General features: G+C 43.0%; 1 protein-coding gene across 1 annotated transcript in view; it reads right to left on the bottom strand.

Annotated features, from left to right (window-relative positions):
• The window catches only part of FANCL (FA complementation group L), a 306249-nt gene that overhangs the window by 163869 nt on the left and 129132 nt on the right, over nucleotides 1-13248 (bottom strand). The gene's annotated exons all lie outside the window — the stretch shown is intronic.

Below are 13248 nucleotides of genomic sequence, written 5' to 3'. Positions count from 1 at the left end.
AGGCAACCCGCTTATTAAGCCGAACGGCAAACTTCACGGGAGTAATTAAAAAAAAAAAAAACGTATAACTAAAACGCGGGGACGCTTTAAAACGTGTCACCGAGAAGCACTTTGCATGTATTTGGCACGGAGAGGGAGAGGAACGGCGGCGGCCGTGCCCTTGGTGCCGATTTCCCGCCACTCTAAATGCCTCCTCTGCGCCAGAATACACTGGCGGTGGCTGCTCACGCTGTGAGACACCTGCACCGGCTACTAGGCCTGTCATGACGCACAAAACCCTACCATCTTCAGCTTGACATTGTGCAAGTTATAATTACTCATCCAAATGAACATGTCAGAGCGGCAGCGGCAGGCCTCTCATCACAGCGCAAGAAAAATACATCAAAACATTATCAGCCCAGCAGGGAGACGGGGACCATAAGGAAAATTACCCGTTTTTAATATGGATGCCACAAAGACATGTCTATTATTTTCGAAAGAAAGGGAGGGAAATGGGAGAAATAAAGATCTTCCAAGTTCGAAGTCCCCGAGCACTAAAAACAGACCACCTGTGATCACGCTTGAAGCACCAGAAACAACCGTAAATCTACAAAACGGAACCACCACATTTCGATCTAATTTACTGCCTTCTTGATAATAATTTGTAACGTTTACAAACCATCAAATATAACTAAGCACATGTTCAGTTTCCTTTTGCTACAATCTAGGTTTTTACTAAATGAATCGTTTCCTTAAATAATACGGGTCTTGAACCACATGCATCCATTTTTAATAATATCTCCCATGGCTTAAAATGGATCTATGTGTCGCCATTAAGAAACCAGTTCCATGCCCGACTCTACATTGCTATGCTAGTTCTCAAATTGCCCCTTCAAGTAAAGTACCACAGCATTGCCAGTTTACAAGTCCTGTACAGCACCATGGTCATGCCAGTCTCCACTCTACCCTGCTACATCCAGTAAAGCTTTTCTCTGGTGACACTAGTGATACAGGCATACGCACATTAGCATGCCAGCATTGGGAAAAGGTTAAGAGAACGAGGCCTAGTGATCCATACAAGCCGGCAAAAGCTACCATTTTCTTCCCTGCAAACGGGGAACATGTCTAATTGTCGCTTTTTCTGTAACCTGCGTTTGTTGGCAAAGGCAATCCAGTGGATCCAGTTTGGTTTCATATGTAGCTTATTGCAAAGTTTTTGCTAACTATGTCTAGAACAAGTGTTCTTTTCCCACAGCACATTTCAAGTTACCCATCACTTTACCAGCTGCTCTCTCCCCAGTTTTCTGGGCAAGCAACGGACATCCCAGAGGAAGCCCTTGGCTGGAATCTCAAGATGGACTTTCTGACAAACTGCACTTAGCCAGGATGAGGATCCGCTCTGGAAATGCCACTTATGGCCGACAGCTTCCAGGTCAGGGTGAGTTGAAAGTCCCTTGACGTATCCAGCCAGAAAGCAGCCCTAGTCTCACAAAGGGATACCCCAACAGCTTATCATGCAGCACACTTCAAAGGATCAAACGTCCCTTAACATAACAGTTGACTTATTTCAAAAATGTACACGTGCAACTGCATCTACTTACTTACGTTGTAATTTACAGAATGGGGGGGGGGTAGCTTTAATTTGTCATTATGTACTAAAAACTGTTTGTGTATGTTCTTAAAAAATAATAAAGAGGTTGTGTAATTAAAGTTTTATACCCCAAAATTGAGCTACTATTACTAATAAGAATGCTTTTGCAATATTAGAATGTTTGGCTACTAATTAGGTCAAGTAACTATTTCATTGAGGCAAGGTAGATTTTTTGTTGACTCTTTAAAATATAATTGACAGTTCAAGAACAAAATAAGGTAAGTGCAATGTTCCTACCAAAATACCCAGGGACGCCAATTACAAGGTCCTTGTCTATATCAGTGTCCAAAAGCCCAAAGTGACAGTGTGGTTGGCGGGATGGGGAGGCTACAGGCTACCAGTCCAAAAGCTGCGCCAGCGACTTATGCTCACTTACTTATACACATAGGACCCATAACACATGCTCGAGACAGCGTAGAATACATTTGCATAAGTATGGCATTATCCTGTATACCAAATAATCAAAAGCCTACTCAAACATGCTTTTAACCACATGGCTGCTGCCATGATTTTTGCCGTGTGCTGGATATTGCCATTTTGCTGTTTCCATGACGAGCTCAGCTCGTCATCAGCACACGACACCCGTGGGTGATGACGAGCTGAGCTCGTCATCAGCATCGAAAGGGTTAAGTAAGGCATGACCTAATTGAGCCTCTGTGCAACAGTTCAGGTCAGACAGGTAGATCTTAAAGAATACACTTGGAGTAATTAATTTTAAATTGAAAGTAATACAAATAGCATCATGTAGAAGACATTTACATGGACGTGTCTCTGAAAAGCCATGGAGGTCACCTATTCTCTGAACACATGCTCATGGATGAAGTTAGGAGAAATACCCTCCGTAGTGAAATACTTTAACGAACATTCCAGTAGACCTCAGATGTTGTAAGGCTTGCTTCCCTGCTGGAGTAAATCCTACTAATATGCAGGTAAATTCAAAATATATCCTGAACATTCAGAACTTGATGGTTAAATTTAGCCTTAGATGAAGAAGACTTAAAAAGATGGTAAGAAAAGACCTTGCAGTGGCGAGGCGTTCTTCCATGGGCCAGTTTGCCAACGCAAGGACACCCGTGCGTGAGATCTGTTCAGGCACTGTATTGGCCCCAGTAATCGTACACATTACACCACTTTCTCCCGAAAATGACCCTGACTCATCCTTGGTACAGACGCCGGAGGTTCCATCTACCGCTGCTCCCTCTGATCTAGCTGAACTTCCAGAGAAATCTCCTGTGCGACTAGTGGAGGATAGACATACGGGTGCTATACCAAAGAGGAAGCGTGCTGCCCTGACCAACTACGGGGGTAGAAAGTCTAAACGTCCTAAAGGGCCTGGAGACAGTGATGTTGCATCAAAAGCCAGGGGATGCCCAGGCTCGCATGACTCAATGAACCAGTCCCCTCACCCTTCTGCTGAGTCGGGTGCTGGGACAGCAACAGCTGACGTGGCCCACTCTCCTAAGGGGTTATCAATGGACGCAGACTTTTTGCTTAAAAAGATGGAAGTACTGCTGAAAATCGCACTAGGACCGATAGAAAAGAGACTTGGTCGTATGGAACAACAGCTCTTGAAGCTGGACTCGGCCACAAGGGGTGGTCTGGTCCAGCGAAAGGCAAATGTTCCACAGAGGGATAAAGTGCAAACCAGCTCCTCATGTTTGGATAATGTAATACCCAATCCCTCTTCTTCTGCTGTCTCAGCCACTATAGCTACTAATAATCCAGTTACTAACAATCCAGTTGAGGTGAATAATGTAGGTGCCCATCATGTTTCTTTTGCAGGATAAGATGGTTGGAGAGGGTGTTCTCAAGCTGGTATGGTAAAATCAATAGAGAGTGGCCATATTCCACCATCAGCACCCCTGCAGCATGTCCCCAAGGTCAACCTACCTCCGAAGCAAGTAGGTACTTGGTGGTACTCTCAGGGATTCCTGAATTAAGTAACACAGGTCAAGAAACGTTCATGTCCCTTTGATGTGTTTTATCTAGGAACCCGATCAATATTGTGACCTTATGCCCCTATACGGCTATAATCAATAAATATCCCTATAATGGCATAATAATCAGAGCCATATTTCAGTGACTCGCCTCTGCAGTCCATGACACAGCAGAAGCTACTTCCTTAAATTCCTAGAGAGCACACCGAGTTCTTTCAACACACCAAACCCCCAGCAACCTGGGAAAGCCCCGCTTGCTTTGTTTTGATTTGTAATAGAACTCCTGCGAGCACTGTAAGAACGACCAGTTCTTAGTGACATCTTTATTGACGTCTTATGTCCAACCTTACGTCAAACCCGGCACCTTTCAGGTATAAATATGCCAACGCTGCCTTAAGCAAGCACACGGTGGTGAATTCTGGAGCAGAACAGCTGTCCCCTTGCAGAGAGCCCAGGAGACGCGAGAAGCCCACGGACGCTGCCCCTCCTCTTTGATGCGCTGAGAAAGACGCTGTCTTTTCTCCTGCCGAGAAAATCCAGCTCCGGCGTTTCCAGCCTACCCTTGCGGGTGACTGGGATATCGGGTCCTGAGAGGGAGATACCAGACCTCCTACATTCTATTCCAAAGGTACGGTGCTGACTAAACCTTTAGAGAGAATTCTTGGATCAGACTCTTGGCAAAACCAACTTAACTTAAACTGCTACTTACTTACTCCCTCCCACGTATTAGGCTTAGGTCAGGTACACCGGGGTAGGCATAGTTAGAAGCACCAGTTGAGGTCGTTAGCCAATGTATATATGAATGTATATATTGTATATATTGTATATATTTTATTCATTTTAACTATCTTATGGCTAAGAAACCATATCAATGCTTTTACAGTATTATTTCGTAATACTCCTTTTACTATACGTAATTTACTTTATATTAAGTATTGCAATTGTGGCAATCCATTTCTCTTGCATGAGAAGGAAGACTGTTCAATAAATCATACCCTTTATTGAAAACGCCCGTCTCTCTCTTCTCTGCACTCTGGTGAAACTAAGAACGCAAGTCTGACTGAGTGAAATAATTGTCTATTGTTTTCACACGACTCTAGAGATTTACTCTTATTCTGGGGAGCAAAGTTGTCATGTTTATGCGGTTGTCGGAAGCTGAATCCCTTCTTGTCTGAGCCAGGGAAGCTGATCACTTCCTATTCAGTCAAGAAAGTTTCCAGTGACCTCTGAGCTAGCTGGCGCAAACCTAAATTAAGTCTAACATAGTCAGTAGAGACCTAGAAGACCACAGTCCTACGTCTACACTGCTGTTTATGTTATTCCAATGTGCAGGGCCTATAGGGAAAATAGGAACTACACTACAAACTACACTACACCTTAAAAACAAAGTGACCCATTGGCTTAACCATAATAGCCACTACCATCTCACATTACTAGTGAAATCCTGATGGTGCGTAGGGCCTCCTGGGTGGGTTATGGCACCAAAAAGTTACCGGGAGATTGCGTCCTGGTGAACTTTAGGGATCCCCGCACTGTCGAGCACATTTGTAACTCGATTGGAGTCATATTGCAACAGGGACACCCATCCAACCCCACCCTCTGTCCTCCTTTTATCCATCGCCAGTATTGCCTGATAGAGATAGAGATTGGTGCATGGTACCATATGGCCGCAGATGGAGGGGGAAGGGGGGTATGGGCGGCGACCAATCCTCTATGGCTCTGTACCTACTTATAATAGGTTCAATAGCCTGGAAATGGTGGACTGACTAGAGCACAGTAAAGAGGCTACTACTCAAAGCAGGGATTATGTCAAACCAGGGGGGCGGGGTGTTACACAATGATAGCAATAGTACCTCATCTACTCGCCCAGTGAATGACAATACTAATATACAGGTGCCTCCCATGGCTCTGGCTGGGATCGTCTGGGAAAAAAATCAAATGGCCCATATTGCTCCTTCTCCCCCTCTGGTAATACTGGGTGCTGGAGTCTCACCTCCTAGTACAATCTCTGTTGAGACCACCAGCACAGCAGAGATGATGACAGTCCTGTCATGGAATGTGGCGGGCCTTTCGCACAAACTGGATTGCATAGAGTGGGTTTCCCTGGTGGATGGCATTGACATTTGTCTTTTTCAAAAAACTTGGGCCAGGGGCGCACATCCCAGAGTAGGATTTGCTACATTATACCTGCATGGTGGGGAGGGAAGGGACGACCATCTGGCGGTCCTGCCATCTGGGTTGCCACGCATTTGGGCTGCACAGCAGAAAATGTGGATACCAATTCTCGGGACATTCAGTGTGCACTTCTGAAATGGCCAAAATTTAAATTGGCTATCCTGAATGTATACTCACGGCCTGTGAGCCCCGCCTCTGAATTGGCCACAATTGAGTATGTATCTCACTTTCTGAGTACAATGCCCTGTGATCACCACCTTCTGGTGGCTGGGGATGTTAACTGCCACTTTGAACCACTTTTAGGATCAAGTGAGTGTGCTCTTATGGGCGAGGATGATTTTTGGGCAATTCCAACATGCCAATCCCCGTACCCAAAGGCACGGTCCCCACTCGCGTTGCAGATTAGGGCCCTTACCCTAAATAATTCTCTAAGGGCCTGTAACGGGCGTACATTGTCCGACACCCCATCGGTATGTACCTTTAACAAAAGGGGCCAGGAATCCCGCCTTGATTACATTATGGTTCAAACTAGGATGTGGCCTATGGTTATTGATTTTAGAGTAATACCAAGGGTCGATAGCGACCACAACGCCTTATGGTTGGAGATGGCACACCCAGGATGTAAAGGCTCCTCAAATTTAGAAGTACAGGATACGGAAGAGGGGATGTTACTTTCAAGCAATAGACGCAGGGTTAAGTGGGGCAAGATAGTGGATTCTGCAGACGAACTCGCCAAGTTGTATACTCTGGCCATTCCCTGATTTTTAGAAGTGGAAGGTTTAATTGCCCAGCAGGGATCACCAGATTTCAATGGGCAGTTACGTTTGGACCTGGTTGCTGATTTAGCAGGGGTCCTAAACCCTGAGGTGGTGGCAAGGAAGAGTAGATTACCAGTTTCTTCCTGGTATAATTCAACTTGCAGGAAGGCTAAGGCTGAATTGATTATGGCGCTAAAAGACGGCACCAATAAGGCTATAATCCAAGATAGAAGGCATCATCATAAGAAAATATTAATCCAAGCGAAGAGCGATTGGGACTTGGATAGGTGGACCAACTTAACATCTGCTTTGGACGCCAAAGACCAACGCAGATTTTGGTCATTGGTAAACATAGGCTCAGGAGAACCGAAGACTGCGATCGAGCCAAATATTGATGCCTCGGTGTGGGAATCACATTTCAAAGCTCTATATGCACCTGAACTGGATGAAGGTAGCATGGTGGGACCCACATTCTTAAATGTCTCCGCTGACCCCATGGAGTTTACCTTGGGAGAAGTATCTGTTGCAATTAGCAAATTGGCTGTAGGGAAGGCCCCGGGCCACAACAAGCTCCCTGGGGACATTTTCAGGCATCAACCAGGGATCTGGGGACCCTATTTACTCATTCTCTTTAATGCAGTCCTGAGGGGGATGGCGGTGCCCTGTACTTGGCTGGGAGCGGAGATAGTCCCAATTTTTAAGAAGGGTTCTCCTCTGCTCCCAGCCAACTATAGGCCTATTAGCTTGATGTCCCGCCAAAAATGTTTGCGCGACTCGTCCTTGTTCATCTGCTAGCTTGGATGGAAGTGTTAAGCCTCGGACGAACACGTCCACTGTGGACCAGATTTTCCGTCTGATCCTTTTGTACTGGAAAACTGTTACAATTGAGGGGGGTAGCCTCTACATGGTCTTCGTGGATCTCCGGTCCGCCTTTGACCTGGTGCCGAGGGTGAAACTGTGGGGGGTTGTTCAAGATCTGGGCGTCCCGCTTCAAATACTGAATGTCCTGATAAGGCTACATATGGGAAACTTTGCCCAAGTCAGATGCGGTAGAAACGGGGCTCTGTCACCAAGATTTCCGGTCGCCAGAGGGGTGAGACAGGGTTGCGTCCTGGCACCGACCCTGTTTTGCCTATATGTTAATGGTGTACTTTCTCATCTGGATGGTATTCCTGATAATGATGCGCCCAGGCTGGCCGGCAGGAGGATGCCAGCGATCATGTTCGCCGATGACACCCTCTTGCTTTCCAAGTCCCCGATGGGAATTCAACGAATCTTGGACGGTTTTGGGGACTTCTGCCGGTGTCGTGGCCTCGAGATAAACATTGACAAAACTAAATTTATGATATTCAATCCTCCTCCATCCACTAGACCCAATCCGATCTTGGGTAGTGTGAGGCTCGAAAGGGTCATGACATTCCAGTACTTGGGGGTTACTCTACATGAAAATGTATCCTGGCGACTCCAGCAAGTCAACGCAGAACTAAAATTAGCACAGCTAGTGGGCGGAATCTCAAAAGTCTCTAATACATCGACATTCAAGCCGGTGAGCCCAGCTCTTGAGATTTACAAGAGCCAAGCAATGGCAGCAGCTCTTTATGGTGGTGAGCTATGGGGTCACTCCCCAGGCTCTGATACTACTAAAATAGAAACAAAATTTATAAGAGGGCTGCTGTCACTTCCCCAAAGCACCCCGTTGTTACCGTTAAGGTTAGACCTGGGCCTGCCCCCCATCCAAGAAGAGCTAGCACTGAAGCCACTTAGGTTCTGGCGTCGAGTATGGGTTACAACAGATCTGCTCAACTACAGACAAGAGCTAGAGCAGATACTAAGCTATAATAAGGCTTGTAAAATCCCTTGGCTGAGGTTTGTTAAGCGTGAACTAATGAGTCTAGGCTTGTCTGACATGTGGCGCAACCCGGAAAGGGGTTGCTCGGATGTGTCACTCAAGGATCTTAACAGGATCTTCAGGGAAAACAAATTGAACTCGGCAGTTTGCTCCACCACTCACGGCACCCTGACCAATTTGTTTTTAACTTTTAAAAATTCTTACCTCTTTGGAGGTTTTATGGATGTTGTGTTCCCAATTTTAGCGAGGAAACTTTTTATACAATGGAGATATGGGACCCTACCACTTAGGGAGTTTACTAGCAAGTGGTCGACCTCTACTAACAAGTCCTGTCCTGGGTGTAGCTGTGACAGAGAAGATGAACTTCATGTTCTCTTCTTCTGCCCAGCCTACACCAAATCCAGAAAGTACTGGCTGATACCACTTTGCAGAAATCTGGGTTTCAGAAAATGCTCTTATGCTTTTAGAATTCTTAAGTCGGACAGAGCTAGTCCCACTGTGTATGCACTTTCCAAGTATTTGCAAGCTATGTGGGTTAAACGTTCCCAACTAATTGATGTTGAACTCTAAGTCTTAAAACTTTTTAAACTTTCTAGTTTCATTGTAATGTGTCATGACCTATATGTACAGAATGTATTCTAATGTGTTTTATGAATGACATTAATATTCCTATTTTAGTAATGAGTTTAATGTATCTTTTATGGTTTTGACAACCGAAATAAAGAATTTTTGGATTGGTAAGAAAACATCTGTTTGTTGTGGAACCAGAAAGGACTTTGAAGAGGAAGGAGTGGTTTGTTATCAAGAGCAACTCGCCTCTATAACAACTGTTTAAGATTCAGAAGAACAAATAGCAGGTGAGAAAATAGCAATGCTGCACTGAGAGAAAGTCTAAATGATCATAGGCTAGCTTCTCCAGTATCTGATACTAAATGAATTAGCTCCTACTTCAACTCAGGCTAGCCACCCATTTGGCTAGTTTTCTACACAAATACATTTGTACAATTTGATATTCATAATGAGTCATTGACCAGAGGAGGTTAGAGAAACCTGAGGTATATTAACATTCACATACCATAAGTGCTTTCACTAGCCCAAAGGCCATTGAATTCATATATACAATAAGTGAGTAAACAATCAATACATAATATACAATGGGAACTAATTGTCACAAACATAAACTTTAAAATACCCAAGACGTTGTATGTGTTACAAAACAAAATAAAGATCATTTTTGTAATGGTGGTGTTCAGATGTTTGTTCAAAGTGATCCAAGTCTATGTCCTTATTGTCAGGTTATGAGGTATGCTCGATCACAATATGGCGATCATTACTGGTGCTCCATATTGTGATCAAGCAAATAACTACTACAGTGATAATGAGCAATTGTGAACAACATTTGAAAGTCTCCGATTTATACCCTATGAAAGAACTGAGTGAGTTGGAAAATTAATATTGGGAGATCATGGAACCAGTGACTGAACATAATGTAATAGATACACTGTATTTAGATGTCTGGGGAGAGGCCAGCACACCACTTAAACCGGCATCAACCTTTTTGCCATTAACCTCAAGAGATTCAGTGGATGCGTTCAAAATGTTGATTGCTAATGGAGTAAAATGTTTATACACCACTGCTAATAAAAGTTAACCTAGATTGAATCCAAACCAAAAGAGGTATAGGAATTTGATTGGGAAACAGCAAGCTCATAATGAGGTGGTGATCAGTAATTCCGACAAGGGTGGAAATATTGTCCTATGGCCACTGGACACGTACAAGGCAGAGCCCTATAAACAACTCAACAACACGGCCTACTATGTCAAATGAAGCTGCGACGATCCGGGATATCCCAGGCAGGAATCAATATAAGTCTGATTTAACCCAGTGGAGGAATGCTGGTTTATTAGGCCAAGATTTATATTATTTTTTAACATATTTTATAATTTTCTTAATAAAAAACAACTGCTGTATGTATAAGTTACATAGAATCAATAGAGCACCAGGAATAATCAGTACACATATACAAGATGCAATACATAGGATTAATAAGTCACACAAAAACATCTAATAAATAGCTCTAAAAAGATTTAAAAAGGACCAGCATGACAAATTATGAAATAAATAGGCTAAAACTGGCAGCTTTAATTCGTAAAAATGTACGCAAAAAAAATCCATCCTATAACAAATCTATCAAAATGTGTAGCTCGTGACAAGATGTAGAAAATAGGGAAAAATAATCAAGCAGGTAAATATATCTTTCGAATAGGTAGAAGTTTTTGCATACAAGAGCAAACAAACCAGCATGCCAAATTATGAAACACATAGGCTAAAAGTGGCAGCTCAAATGCATAAAAAAAGATGTAAACAGATACATCCTATAACAAATCTATCAAAAATGTGTAGCATGCAAAAAGATGTAGTAAATACACAAAAAGATTCAAGCAAGCAAAATACATATTTCAAATAGGTAAAGGTTTTTGCATATAAGTGCATAAAAAACATATAATATAGGTGCCAAACATATTACATTAACCATCATATCATTACAGCGACCAGACAACAAACACAACTAACTCCCCCCATAGATACACCTTGTCATGCTGCTGAATAAATGTCTCCATTATGGCTACCGTAGTGCCTCCCCATCCCCTCGCAACTAATCTACACCTAGTCACCATGTTCCCCCCAAAATCCTCCAGAGAACCCAAAGAGCAATTTAGCGTGTCTGAGTCTCCGTCCAGAGTCACCAAGTAGTCCAAAAGGTGTTCATATCCTTGCGCCCTTTCGATCTTTCCACACCCTCTTTGCAAATCTCGTAAAAAGTAGTCCGAAGTAATTAGTCATAAAAGCTGGCAAAGGGATCCGTAAATGTACTAAATGCAGAGCATGACAAATCGGGATAAACACTACTGAATATCTGACTCCCTTCCACAATAGACCATACAAGATCAAAGATTCGTACAACTGCAAAACTGAGTTTGCGGTTTATGTTTTAAGAAGTAGTTTCAATTTGAGGTACGTAAAGAGTACAGTGCTCCGGGTCCTGCAACATTTGAGGCCCATAAAAAATAGGGGCCGTACCTACCCAGTGGCTAGGCATTTTGTGCAAGTGCACAATCAAGATGTGATGCAGTTAAACTATTTTATCATTGATGCAGTACAAAGTACCAAAAGGGGTGCTGATCGCCAGATAGCAGAGACATTTGGAAATGAAATACATTCTGAATCTGGATTGCAAAACACCACATGGTCTCAATGCAGATGATAATACATGTGTCTATAATGCTGTTGTAAAAAGGAAATGTATTGAATCACACTCAGGGAGAGATCGAGGGCATATGTGGGCTCACGCTTGCCCTTACTCTCATGGAATAACACAAAGATGGAATGACACCCTGGGATATTGCTCTATGCCTTGTTGGCTTGTGGGAAAAATATAAAGGCTCAGTGTAGAGCAATCACTGCTGTCTAACCATACTACCTTATTGATTCTCTGTATTGAGGCAATTCCAAGAATTGGATGAGGATGGATCACTCACGTAACGTGACATGCTTCATAGATTTATCCCATTGTCCCTTAGCTTTTGCTTGTTCCCGGTTGGGGTTCCCTACTGTTTGGCTGCCTTAGATCTTTTTCTGGATCCATCCATGAGACTTTTTGATCCCGTTTTTTTTCGTTTCTTACGTCCTTGGCCCCTCTCTAAAAATTACCAGAAGGTAGACTCAGGAGGCATATATCTGAATATAGTATGTATGCACAATATCTTCCACTCAGTGAGACACATACGTCATTAAACTGATATATGCCTCTTGAGTCTAACCTCTGGTAATTTTTAATAAGCCTATGGAACCACCCTAATAAAGGAAACTTTGTGGTTTATCCCAAGTCTTTTTTAATGAAAAAAACTGGATCGGAGTATAATCCAGAAAAGATAAGCAATATCTTAGAACTCCCTCAGATCAGCCCCCACCTTGAAGTAGAGTCTGCCCAGGTAGTACCATCTTACCAGGGTGGGACAAGGTGGCAAATGATGAAGCAGGTCACATTACATGAGTTAGCCATCCTCGTTTAATTCTTGGAATTGCCTCAATACAGAGAATCAGTAAGTAGTAAGGTTAAACAGCAGGCATTGCTCCACACTGAGCCTGCATATTTTCGCCACATGCCAACAAAGCACAGAGCGATATCCCATATCAAGCCATCTTTGTGTTTTCCTTCTGAATGAAATGTATCCCATAATTTGCAGTTTTTATCTTCACATACTGGTTACAATGATTTATTATATGTATCTGAGTAGCACCAAATCCTTTTCATCACGAAAATGACTTTTTTTTTTTACATTTCATTTTTGCACTTATACAATCAGACTTTCCGCAGGTTAATGATCCTGTTAATAAATTGGTATGTCATTTTTAACATCATATTTGATAAAATGTATCCTCTAATGTCAAAACTGCACAGGCAGATGTTGCTACCAGCACTGATGGCAATTTGGTATACTGCAAAGCAGTATATCGAGCATTATCCAAGAAGGTGAATCATGTACATCAAAATCAGACAAAAAAGGACCAGTTAGGATGATAAGCATGCTGGAACAAACTGAACAGAAAATCTTGATAAAGTTGATTTTGGGACTGGTTAAAAGTCCATCATACTACTGCAGTAAAATGTACTACCTCGTTCAAGCCAGGTCCTCCTTGGCCAAACATTTGTAGACTTGCGGCCAGAGGAACTTTAATGTGGAACACTGTTTCAGAGAAGATAAACTATCAAAAAACACTGGTAAGATACAGAGGAGAGCGTGGATTACAAAGTACTTAATGCCTTTTAAGCCAGGCGTCCAAATATTACTTTCTTGGCTAAGTTTCCAATTTGCTAATTTGCCAGTGATTTGTGA

Source organism: Lissotriton vulgaris, chromosome 6 (genome assembly GCF_964263255.1).
Source record: "Lissotriton vulgaris chromosome 6, aLisVul1.2, whole genome shotgun sequence".
NCBI classification, from domain to species: Eukaryota; Metazoa; Chordata; class Amphibia; order Caudata; family Salamandridae; genus Lissotriton; species Lissotriton vulgaris.
This window is presented reverse-complemented; position numbering and strand designations above follow the sequence as displayed.